The sequence below is a fragment of the Canis lupus genome, chromosome 18 (genome assembly GCF_003254725.2).
Source record: "Canis lupus dingo isolate Sandy chromosome 18, ASM325472v2, whole genome shotgun sequence".
Lineage (NCBI taxonomy): Eukaryota > Metazoa > Chordata > Mammalia > Carnivora > Canidae > Canis > Canis lupus.
In genome coordinates, this window is record NC_064260.1 from 38,994,161 (window position 1) to 39,007,198 (window position 13,038).

The 13,038-nt window shown below is 39.2% G+C and overlaps 1 long non-coding RNA gene across 2 annotated transcripts; it reads left to right on the forward strand.

Annotated features, from left to right (window-relative positions):
• The first annotated feature begins 1,324 nt into the window (after nt 1–1,324).
• On the forward strand, nt 1,325–7,582 carry LOC112663361 (uncharacterized). 2 transcript variants are annotated; one of them, XR_004806784.2, is made up of 4 exons: nt 1,325–1,544; nt 4,168–4,288; nt 4,521–6,577; nt 6,960–7,582. It is a non-coding gene; the product is annotated as an uncharacterized LOC112663361 (long non-coding RNA). The 2 variants fall into 2 exon arrangements; XR_004806785.2 differs by lacking the exon at nt 4,521–6,577 and having other exon boundaries at nt 1,392–1,544.
• The last annotated feature ends 5,456 nt before the right edge of the window (nt 7,583–13,038 follow it).

Here is a 13,038-nt window from a genome sequence, read left to right on the forward strand (position 1 = left end):
AACCTGATATCTTATTTTACCAACAGTAAGTGATCTGACCCTTCCAGAATTTCAGGTGGAATATATCATCAGCAAATTTCCCCACATTTTATTTGGTCCTTACTCCCTAATTCCCACTTCTGGCTGCTGATACATCATCACCATTGGGTGTTCATGATCTTGTTTTCTCTCTCTTTAAATTTTATTCATGCTCTTAAATTTTGTCTCTCCACTCCCATTCAGTATATCTCATGAGATTTTTTTTATTTTTTTGTATGTATTTTTGCAAAATGTAGGTTGTCATTTTGTATGAAAGTCATATTACAGAAATTGTATAGTGTTATAAATTTTTTTTTCACTCAGCATGATGATTCTAAGGTATGACTATTTTTAGTTTTCGACAGCTATGACCCCTCCCCAGTTCTCTTTGGTTTTCTTTTTTTACATGACTTATCAAAGTAAGGTACAATTAAAATATTCCCTTCTCTAGGATGACTTCCTTTCTTCTTCCAATGTTAGGTGCCCTCTTCTGGGATCCCATAGTATTTCAATTCTTTTGTTGCTGTAATTATGATTTCATTTTGTAATTTAAAAAATCTAGGGGCACCTGGGTGGCTCAGTCAATTAAGTGTCTGCTTTTGGCTCAGGTCATGATCGCAGGGTCCTGGGATGGAGCCCCAACTTGGGAATCTCTGCTCAGCGGGGAGTCTGCTTCTCCCTCTGCCTCTGCCCCTCTCCCCTTGCTCTTGCCTGTGCATGTGCTCTTTCTCTCAAATAAATAAATGAAATATAAAAAAATCTATTTATTTGCTTTTGTTGAGATCCTCCATTGAGCAGCCTGACATACACATTTTTGTAGTTCTGGCACCTAACATAGCTTTTGGAACCTTTATTGTCAACAAATGTAGGTGGAATGAATGAATAATAATGATAATCACTAATGTTTATTGAGTATGAACTACATGTCAGATATGGTTTTGGTGTTTCACATCTTTTGAACTCATTTAATTCTCACAACAGCGTTATGAATGAGGGACTATTAATATGGTCGTTATTTTATAGAGAGGAACACCAAGATATGGCATGTTCAAGTAACTTTGAAGTTCATGTAACTTATAAAATTGAAGTGCTCCCCCACAGTTAGTAAATGGTGGAGTTAGGATTCTAACCAAGGAAGTCTGGCTGCAGAGTCCAGGGTCTTAACTGTTGTCTACAGCAGCCTGTAGGCCCAGTAGGGCTTGTGGCCACCACTCCAGTGTGTGTTCCATGCCACAGTGCAGGTTCAGTCTTTGTTATTTCTGTTCATTATTAAGCATCTGTTGGGTGTTGCCATGAGTGCTGTTGTGTCAGTTGTAGGTGGGTATCATTATTATAGATGAGACTGGGACTCCAAAGAATAGAGTACTTTGTGATCTCACAGTTAGTGGCAGAGTCAGGATTTGAACCCTGGTCTGATTAGCTTTCTATGCTCTTCCCATGATATCAGAGAGGGCATCCTGAGTCTGAGTTTCTTGCTACTCCGATTTTTTAGATTTGTGGAAAACTGATGAGCACTTGGTGGAAAGGTAGGGGCTCTTCCATCTTTGATTTGGTCCAAGGAATGTTCTCCTATGATCTGTGACTTTCCCCATGATCTTGCCATTGAGGGATGGGAATCTTGGGAGGCCATCCTAGAATTCTGTCTACTTCACCATCCCCAATCCAGCCCCAATTTTTTCCTGTACAGATGAGAAAACTGAGGCAGAGAGAGGAAGTAACTTGCCCACAAACACGTGATGTCTGGGGGCCCAGCTGAAATTAAGACTCTAGGTCTTCAGCTTCCTACTTCAGTGCCTTTGGAGGTCATTGTTGAACTATTGCTGAAACTCTTTATTCAGTTCTGTACAGTCTCTGTCCTTGAGGCAACAACCTCTGTGTTTTAGTCATTTTCGGTCTCTCCCTTCTCCCCAATTCCCCTCCCTAACAAATAGATACATAAAAACTGTTTTAGGGTTGATTTGACTAAAAAATCCACTGGAATTTGAAAGCTGAAGGGAGCCGTCTAACATCTAATACGAAACCAATGAGGGAGTCAGACACAGAGAGAAGCCTTAGAGGACTTTGATGGAATATTAATAGAGTGCCTGCCAGTGACAATGGTGTCTCTTCTTCCAGCAGCAGTTGTGACCTTTCAGAATTAAGAGTCCCCATGGGGTCCCTTCCTAAGTGCTGGACCCCCTGCTTTTTAGCAACTGAAGCCGCTTACCAGTGATGGTCATGCTGGGGCTTGTGGAAGAACATGATGAATAGGTGAAGTTTGTTAAAAATGTCAGCTAATGACCCCAAATGATCTCTTGGGAGGTGGTTCATATGCTTTCATCCACCAGCTGGTTTAGGGCATTTGAATGGACTTTGTTCTTCTTATGGTCTAGGCTTCTTAATATGAAATGTGTGTTTATCTGAAATGAGATGCCAGCAAACAGAATCCTGTGGGAACCATATGTATAATATATAAAACATATATATGTTAGAGATATAAATGTTAAAATATAAAAGTATTTTATCACAACTTCCCAGGGACTACATTTTTATTGGAAAAAAACCTTTTTGAGATTTGGGTACCGATACAATTTTTTGGAAAGAGTACATTTCATGGAAATGATCAGTTCTGGGTTTAATTCTATAGGCCAGTACATTGCCTGAAAAATAGTAGACTTTTCAAGAATAACAAAGGCCCAGAAGTGATTTGTAGCATGAGGGACAGGTATAGGGGAAGAAGGAAAAGAGTTTTTTTTTTTTTTTTTAAAGTTGGATTCTGAAAGGCATCTTTGATTGGTTATTATAGGAATTTTTCTTATTGTATAACAAATTACCCTAAAACTTAGTGGCTTAAAGTAAAGGATGGTTATTATCCTATTGTTTCTTCAGGTCAAGAATCCAGACATGGCTTAACTGGCTCAGGGTCTTAGAGGTGTTAGCCAGAGCTGTGCTCTTATTTCAAGGCTCTACTGGAGGAAGATCCTCTTCTGAGCTCACTCAGATGGCTGTTGGCAGAGGAGACGTCAGTTCTTGAGGGATGTTGACCAGAGACATCAGTTCTTTCCATAGGGCAGCTCTTTCATGTTTCTTCTGAGCCACATGAGACTATGTACCACTGTTGAAGCACAACCTCAAAATTCACAATGTCTCATGCTTGCTTCAGGGAAATGACTTTAGAGAGGATTCAGAGCTCTTATGTCAAAGTGGAATTACAAATGCCTGCACAAAAAATTCTTTAATATGTTTGTTGTCATCTATGTAATATAAGTATTAAAGTCTGAAAGTTGGCTTCTCTAAGTCTGGTTTCCTTAATTATTCTACTGCTAACTGTAGTGAAGGCAGCCAAGTTCATGGATGGTTTCAGAAAGAAACCATGGCCCACTTGATTAAAAGCAAAATACTCTGTATCTTTGGGGTAAATCCCCAACAGTGCAATTGCTGGGTCGTAGGGCAGGTCTATTTTTACCTCTTTGAGGAACCTCCACACAGTTTTCCAGAGTGGCTGCACCAGTTCACATTCCCACCAACAGTAAGTCAATCGGAGAAGGACAAACATTATATGTTCTCATTCATTTGGGGAATATAAGTAATAGTGAAAGGGAATATAAGGGAAGGGAGAAGAAATGTGTGGGAAATATCAGAAAGGGAGACAGAACATAAAGACTCCTAACTCTGGGAAATGAACTAGGGGTGGTGGAAGGGGAGGAGGGCGAGAGTGGGGGTGAATGGGTGACGGGCACTGAGGGGGGCGCTTGATGGGATGAGCACTGGGTGTTATTCTGTATGTTGGTAAATTGAACACCAATAAAAAATAAATTTATTAAAAAGATAAAAGCAAAATACTCAAATTTCCATTACTCTAATAAATCTGTTGTGTTAAAACACAAGCTCTAGATGACTTCTGTCAAAATGCAAATAACAATCCCATATCAGAAATTCTTTCATTACTCACCAAAGCAGTTAATGTCAGGCTGGTTGATGACAGGAGATGGAACAGAACCCAAAGAGGACAGGACCAGCATATCTATCACAGAGTAAGGGACACATGGGTATCCAGATACCTGAGGGCAGAGAGAGGAGGAAACCAACAGTAGAGGTCAGAGCTAAAATCCTAAAGGAGAGGCTTAAGAGTTTAAGGTGTTTTTTTTTTTTTTTTTTTTTTTTTGGTAGGTGAGGAACTTCTATAGAGGAGAATTATGTTGGTGTATATGGCATTGACAGGCCGGTGAAGGAGCAGCAGCTGGAACCCAGGGCTCCTGAAGATGAAATGAGACCAGTTCCCACTATGCTGGTAGGAGAATCAAGACTAGTGCTCAAGACTTTCCTGAATCCTTCTCAGAATCAGCCTTTCTCTGGTCCCTGACCTTTGCCTCTTGCCCTTTGCCCATATCTTTACCTGGCTGGTCTTAGTCTACCTTGTGTTACAATGATGTGTGATGGAATTTCTCTTTTCCCAAATAAGTGGACATCTATCACTTGTAGTCTAGAGTTTAATCTTTCTTCTTTTGGTAAATTTCCTCCAGGGAAGCCATCCTTCCCATTCAGTTTTGTGGTTGGGAACGACTGGCTCTATCTCCTGAGTCAGCGGCATGAGCTGATCATCCCTCCCGGCTGCAGTTGCTTCCGAGAATGGCACACAATCTAAGCTGAGACAGTGAGCTTTGAGCAGATATTTTCTGGAATTCCTGGAAAGAAATGTTTTCTGCCCACTACTGGATTTGGTCATGTGAGGCTTGGAGTTGCAACAGACATTTTCTATAAGGAGAGAGACAAACTAGAGTCTGAGGACAACCCAGGAACGAGGCAGAGCTAAATGATGTGAGGAAACCAAGTCTGCATGTTATTATCTGAGCCTCTGGATCAAACTGCAGCTGAAGCCAGTTAAATCCTTGGACAATCACCTGAGTGATCTTACTCAGATCTTCCTCTCAAAAACAAATAAAGAATAAATGCTCAGCTAATGTCTGCATAACAAAAGGTACCAAAGAGCTCCCTCTAAGAATGCTAGACTCTTGCAAAGGCAAATTTTATTCTTCAAACCAGATGGCAGAGACTTCCTTATTACTCTAAAAATGGTAGCTCTTTTGAGCTTAAGAAAATCTTAGGACAGAGACTCTAGGAGGGATTATATAAGAAGAGTTTTCACAGTGTATTTGATTACATTTTCTCAAAGATTCTTCCTAACAATTATTTTTGACAGGTTATTGCAGTCCCCACATTACAAATGAGAACATGGAAACCCTGTGAAATTTAGAGATATGGACTATAGACAAAGGCTCCAGATACTAATGGCCTGGAGCCTGTGTCCTAGTGTAGACAGTGATTTAGCTGCATTAGTCAGACTGAATTTGGCTCGCACTGTTGTTATGAATAGTTGTTATGAAAACACAGACTCCAGAAGCTTTTATGTCTGGCTCGGTTTGAGAATTTCACATGGTAAAAAGGTAAGATAAAAATGTTCTTCTAATGAGCTTTCTCAACTCTCGCAGACAGAAGGCTGGCCAGGTGTTCCCTTTATAGATGGCTCACTTTAGCCTCTTAAATCATTTCTCTAAGCACTCAGGATTCTTTCTAATGAGTACTTTCAGGAATTAAACCCCGACTTCCTTTTATGAAAGGTCCTTTGTTCCCTATGTTTGAATATGGTTGAACCATATCTTTTTGGTGGTATGCTTTTGGCATCTTCAGCTAAGTTCTGGAGAAGTTGTGCCAATAATGCTAGACTGTAAAGCTGCATGAAGGGAGATGCCATGCCCAGCTTCCTCATTTTTATGCCCTTACTCAGCTCAAAATATGACACTGAGCATGCATCCTAAAAGTATTTGTTGAAGAAATGAATTTCCGAAAATTGATTAGAGACTGTGAAGCAAGAATGAAAATGGGGTTTATGTAATATCATCAGAGACATTAGAGTTGAAAGGGAGTGTTGAGAATCAGAGATGCAATGGGTTGTAATAGAAAGGAAACAGAATAAAAAAAGAAACCCAACTAGTAAATGCCCATCTTGGTTTGTGATTCCCTAGTTGAGGGATTTGGAAAGCCAATGGACCATTTTGAATTTCATTTTCTTTGTCTATAAAAGAAAATGGACAATTTTCTTTGCCAATGACAGAGTGGATTCATAGAGTTGTTATGTCAGATAGGATGGTGTATGTAGAAGCACTTTGCAGTTTTTTGGACACTCTATATAGTTCTGGTACAGAAATTAAGGAAAAGAAATGGTAACTCTAATGTGAGTTGAAAGAGAACAGTTGATTTAGAAACTAAGCAAATAGAGGGTTCTTCCTTAATCAATCGACTTTCAATTATTGGGGGATCTGGTACATTCATCAATTGATGTCAAGTTAAAGAGCATGTATCTCTGAAAACTTACCATGTTTTGCTGGGCCAGGCCACAGTGTTTCCTCTACTGACAACGAGAGTAGTAGGGGACAATGGTGGTGGTAGCAAGACTACACTATCCTTGGATCTTCTTGACTGAAGAAGTTCTGCTCGGACAGTTCTCTTAAACTGAAGAAACCCCAAGCAGGCTGAGTTTGAAGACCCCAGGGACACGCTGCCTCTGAGTTCTTGAGCTCAGGTAAATAGGCATGTGGGTCAAGCACAGAGCTGGGGCCTATAGCTCCCAGAACTGCTAGATGCTGGAAAATGTGAAATAGATTCAGTTGAAGTAGCTTCTTGGGCTTATCTGAGCCAGGGAATGGTTTCTTTTCACCGGCCAGCCACTTAAGTCTGGGAAGCAGGAAGCCATTGGCCATATGAGTCTGTGAAACGCAGCTCAGACCATTCCTGATGCACATACAGAGTTTTGGGGACTATTTGTGTGTGTATATGTGTGTGTGTGTGTGTGTGTGTGTGTGTGTGTGTGTGTGGAGAAGGAGTCCTGGAAAAAGAGGAGGTTCACAATCACATTTCTGAGGTCCTAGTTGAATCTTTTTTTTTTTTTTTTTTTTTTATGATAGGCACACAGTGAGAGAGAGAGAGAGGCAGAGACACAGGCAGAGGGAGAAGCAGGCTCCATGCACCGGAAGCCCGACGTGGGATTCGATCCCGGGTCTCCAGGATCGCGCCCTGGGCCAAAGGCAGGCGCCAAACCGCTGCGCCACCCAGGGATCCCACTAGTTGAATCTTAAAAGAGTGATTTTCAAGCTCTGAAGACTACATAGGGGAATCAATAAAAGGCTACAGTGACTTAGGATGTGATGGATGTCTTGGGTTTTATACAATCACAGGCTTCTGTGACACAGGGTGGGAATGGGCCACAATATAGTTTAGTAGATACAATCTTAGGCTGTGGAGTTTAACATGCCTGGATCCAAATATAGCCTGCATCTTTCACTATTTGTGCAGCTCTAGGTGCTTCTGAAGCTTTATTTTGTCATCTATTAATTAGACATTCATGCAAGCTTTGGTTATTAAACATACACCACATTCCAGGGTATGTGGTAAGCTTTTTACTTACATATAAAATTTAATTGAAAGTATCAACCTCATACAGGGGTACTGAGGATGAAATAAAACCATGCATAAAAAGTATCTATTCCAGACACGCAGTAATGATTCAATAAATAAATGGTTGCTAGAATTATCATCCTTATTGGCTATTATCATTGAATTTTGATTTTGGGTTTGGTGCTTTTGGAGGTTGTAGTTAAGCTTGAAATTGAGTTTTTTTTAATAATAATCTTTCACTTTCTTTTTTTTTATTGGAGTTCAATTTGTCAACATATAGCATAACACCCAATCCTTCACCTTCTTATGGTCTTCCTTATGCTTAAGTCATACCCCTGAGAATTTATTGGTGCTCAGTTGTTCTCTATGGCTGTCTGGTTCTGATTTGTGAACTAGAGCACACTTCTTTTAAAGAGTGTAAGAGGCATCCTGGCCAGAGATAATGGAATGGAATTCCGGTAACTCTGGAATGCCATGACGGTCTAAATTGCCACCCAGAGAACTCATCTATCAAGAAAGGAAGAGGGAATAAAGGATTGATCTGGTTTTGTTTTGGGCCTAGATGTTTAGGTCTATATTCTTAGTGTCCTAAACAGTTGAGTGGCCTTTATTATAAATGGTGCTATGGGTTGAATTGTACCTGTTCAAAATTCATGTGTTGAAGTCCTAAACCTCACTACCTCAGAATGGGGCCTTATTTGGAGAGAAAGTCTTTACAGAAATATTTTAAAACATTAAATTAAATTAAAATGATGTCACATAATTGGTGTCCTTACGTATAGGGGAAATTTGGAGACAGACATATAGATACAGAGAACACCACGTGAATATATGTTAAGACATCCATCCATAAGGCAAAGAGAGAGGCCTGGAACAGCTCCTTTATCTTAAAGTGCTCAGAAGGAACCAATCTGGTCAACACCTTGATTTCAGACTTCTAGCCTCCAGAAATGTGAGACAATAAATTCCAGTTTGGTGGTTTCTGTTACAAGAGCCCTACCAAGGAGTACAGATAGTGACATTTGGCTATTCTAAGTCCATAGGTGGGGTGGCATCCTATTAGATGAGGTATGGTCAGAGAGAGCTGATGCGTGGGAATGACTAACCATTCTTGGAGCTGAAGTAGACCCCATCTGGAATTAACTTCTACTCTTTGGATCAGCCTAGGCTGGGATTATAGAAAGTGTTTACAAAGTTTACTTCCCTTTAGGTGAGGAAGAAAGCTGACTCATAGTAAATTATTAAAGTTAGTAAATAATGACCATAGTACGTGTGTTCAAGAACTAGGAATTCACCAAAATAGGTAGGCTGTATGAAATGGCCAGCCTGAATCATCAGATACTTTCTATTTTTTTATTTTTATTTTTAAAAGATTTTGTTTTGTTTATTCATGAGAGATTGAGAGAGTGAAGCAGAGACATAGGCAGAAGGAGAAGCAGGCTTCCTGCAAGGAGCCTGATGCGGGACTCAATTCCTGGACCCTGGGATCATGACCTGAGCCAGAGGCAGATGCTCATCACTGAGCCACCCAGGTGCCCCCAGACACTTTTTAAAGAAATAAAAACGTTTAACATCCACAATAACTAGAACAGAATAAACAGCATGCTTTCTATTGGAAATCTTTAAGACACTTGTGTTAATGACTGGATAAAATATTGATTATTTATATACAAAATGTGGCATTCTGTTTAGAGCTGAAGATATTGTTAAACTGATGTTTTCTGGGAACTACTTCAACAGTCTACCCACTTTAGTTACTTTTATAAATGCATTTAGCCAGCTCTTTTTAAAAGAGGTATTTTTCAAACTGTTCTAGAGGAAACATGAGTTCCAAGCTGTTAAAATGTATTTCCTTTATTATATTATAGTAGATAGATAGATTGACAGTCACCTTCAATTTTAGAATAATTTTATTGCTCTGTTAAATGTACATTGGATTTTAAGCTAGCCCTAACATCGGAAACATTAAAATATGAAAGAAATATACATTTTAGAATTGAGACAATATAGCAAATGGCCCCTAGATTAAAAAGGGTCCTGTGTCCCAACAAATCTGGAAAATACTCCATACTCTTTCTTTCTTCAGAAAGATTCAAAATGCACATTTCTGTGTACTATACTTCTGGAAACTCTAGTGGTAAACAAATATGATATTGATTAGCTTAGAATTTTTTTACTTCTTGGCCTTGGAATCCTTTTCCTGTTGAGCTTGTTGTAAGAATAAATTCTCTGGACTCCATTTTGGGAAATGCTGGGTTAGGGCAGATGTTGTCTGCATTGACGCAGCTAACAGAATGTGTGATGCTGGAATGAGAGAAGCTTTCCATTGTTTTGCCAGCCGATGCTACTGACTGGGCAGGATACTGCTAGGCCTAATGTTAGAAGCCTTTTGGTATGGCAGCTTGCTGCTGGCCATGACTGTTAGCACCTTGGCCAGTTGAAGATGTCCTATGTCTCTGGGGTCACTAATGGTTTCAGATTTTGGCAGAGGGCATCTGGGCAGTCAGGTGATGAGATAATATGAGAGCTGTATTCCTCCAGGATCTGAGGAAAGTTTTCTATTTTGACTACCCCTGGAGGTTCTGCTCTGTGATGGACCTTCATGGGTATTTGTTTAATATTTTCTTTTGCACCCTAGTCTACCTCAAATGTCTTTATGGACTCTTGCCTGCTTTCCCAGTGCCCAGAAAGTTCCCATTTCTACCCTTAACTTTTCTTGGAAGTTGATGTTGCTTTTCTCAGATTAATATTGCATTGACTGGTTTTCAAATACCCTTTGGGTGATATTGCTGTAGCATATTGATTGCTGATTTTCCTACTTTCTATAAAGATCAGTCATTAGCAAGAGAAGCTTGCTCATCAGGCAGAAGGGCTATATTGCCTCTCCAGATAAATCTATCTCTGTGAGAATTTGGTAACCTTTCATGTAATTTAGGGGTTTAGAAATCTCAATGTGTTTTTGAGGCTATTGGAGAAATTGCTTTGAGCAAATAGCTTCTTGGAAAAAAATTTGCTTGAATATTTCCTTGTGCTTAATATTAAGAAATGAGGTCCAGTTCATAAATAGTTCTTTGCTATCATATCTGTGCTTCTATCACTTCCTTGTTTCTTAGCCTGTAGATCAAGGGTTCAACATGGGAATCACAGTGCTGCAAGACATGGTGGTCACTTTCATATTCTCCTGGGGTTTGTTAGAATCATGCTGTAAATATCCACAAGAGTCTTATGGACACGGTGAAACATCTGTTAGGTCAGAGTCAGAGCAGGGAAGTCTTCTCCTTCCTGAGGACATCCTCAGGACAGCAGCCAAGATACACATGTGGGACAATATGGTGACCAAACATGACAGTCAATGCAATACTCAGATTAAACTCCAAAAAGGCAGTGATTGCCATGATGATATGTATATGGGAGCATAAAGAGTCACTGGGGGTTCAGCACAGATGAAGTGATTGATGGCATTGGAGCTGCAGATGGATAATGAAGAGGTAGGACATATATGTACATAACATATGTACATGTTAAGAATCCCATGACTATGAAACTATGAATCTCACATATATGAATCTCACATATATGAATCTCACATATATGAATCATATATATATATATATCAAGAGTGCAGTCTCTGGTATTAAATTAAAAACCTAGTTGCACCATTGAGTTATGTGGCTTGAACAAGTTGTTCAACTGTTCTGAGTTGCATAATGTGAAAATAAGGATTATCAAGTTTTCATAATCTGAAAATGGGCATTTTTTTGTTAAAGGTCAATGTGATAATGTATTTTCTATATGTGGACATGTAGAAAGCCTATAATAATGTTAGTTAATAATAAGTGTAATTCCCTCTCCAAGATTATAATAAACTTTCTTACATAAAAGAACATTCATGGCATTCATCCATGGAATGACGCTATTGTAAAATTCAATTCTTCCATGAAATGATTTTGCAGGGGACTTGCTCCCAGTGTTTGATTTTCTCCAGCTTCCCCTTTACAATTCTTAGAGCAAAGGTCTCATTTTATCTACTGATTTCTCTACTTCCCTTTATACTCACATCTGCCAGAAAATGTGAAAACTCACAAGGATCAAGGAAGCACATTCCTTACCTTTTACCCTTTTATTTTTTATTATTATTATTTTTTTAATTTTATTTATTTATTCATAGAGACACAGAGAGAGAATGAGAGGCAGAGACACAGGCAGAGGGAGAAGCAGGCTCCATGCAGAAAGCCCGATGTGGGACTCGATTCCAGGTCTCCAGGATCACACCCTGGGCTGCAGGCGGCGCTAAACTGCTGCGCTGCCAGGGTTGCCCCCTTTTACCCTTTTATAAGTCATTGGATTTTGATGCTAGTGTAGACTGAGGCTACCTCAATCTCTAATCATCTATGATGAAGTTTTGCAGAATAATTTGTCTCAAATAGAAAGTTTATGTTCACTTATTAAATGGGTATTTCAACATTAAAATCACCTTTACAGATTGAAATTTGAAAAAATGGCTTTGTGGATTAAAATTTTATAGTGGCTTAAAATTTCTTGAATAAAAATTCTAAAATTGTGTTTAGACAGTCCATAATATGCTTTAAACTTTTCCTGGGAACAAGGCAGGGAATAGATGAAATGAAGGAATGAAGTCTGCAATATGCTTTTAAAGTATTTTGATCCCTGTGTCACCTACTAAAAAAGAGAGAAATTGAAAAAAAGGTCATTGTATGTTTCTACAGCTTTAGGCACAGATATTACATATTTTTACTGAAGAAAAAAAAGAGTCTACATAGAGGAAGAACTTTGTGACAGGTGAAAAGGAATAATGAGAAAATTCTAAAGGAAAGTAGTTGAAATCACATCAGTAGCATTTTTTATAGTTCTAGGAGCTGGTGAAGTCCAAAGCTGGGACTATTTGGAAATCTTTATTATTTTTATGGTGATTTAAATCCTCGCCTGCTGTTTTAGGAATTGCTAAGCTTCTGAATATGACCACACTAAGAAACTCTTACCTGTCTGGCTCTGACCAACAGATTTAGGGTGGCAGCTTCAGAAGTTGCCATGAGATAAGAAAAGATGTTCATTTGGTTAATCATTACAGGTCTTATCTTTGTTAACATAAGTAACCTTAGAATTGATTCTTTATCATTAAGATAAAGTCAAAATATGGCTTTGGTATATGATTTTTTTAAAAAAAATTTAAAAATTTTTATTTATTTATGATAGTCACAGAGAGAGAGAGAGGCAGAGACATAGGCAGAGGGAGAAGCAGGCTCCATGCACCGGGAGCCCGACTTGGGACTCGATTCCGGGTCTCCAGGATCGCGCCCTGCGCCAAAGGCAGGCGCCAAACCGCTGCACCACCCAGGGATCCCTGGTATATGATTATAATGCATATGAAGATATCTGTTATTATTGACACCTCGGGTTCCTTCAAATTCCTTGATGTATAAGTGCTCACAGCTAAGTGACCTTTTAGCAAGAAAATAAATGACACTTCACTTCAGGTCATACTTAATGTAAGATGCTTCTTTGCGAAGAGTTTGTTATATAAGTGAATAAAATTTGGTTTCTTCCTATGAGCAGTTCTGAATCTAGTGG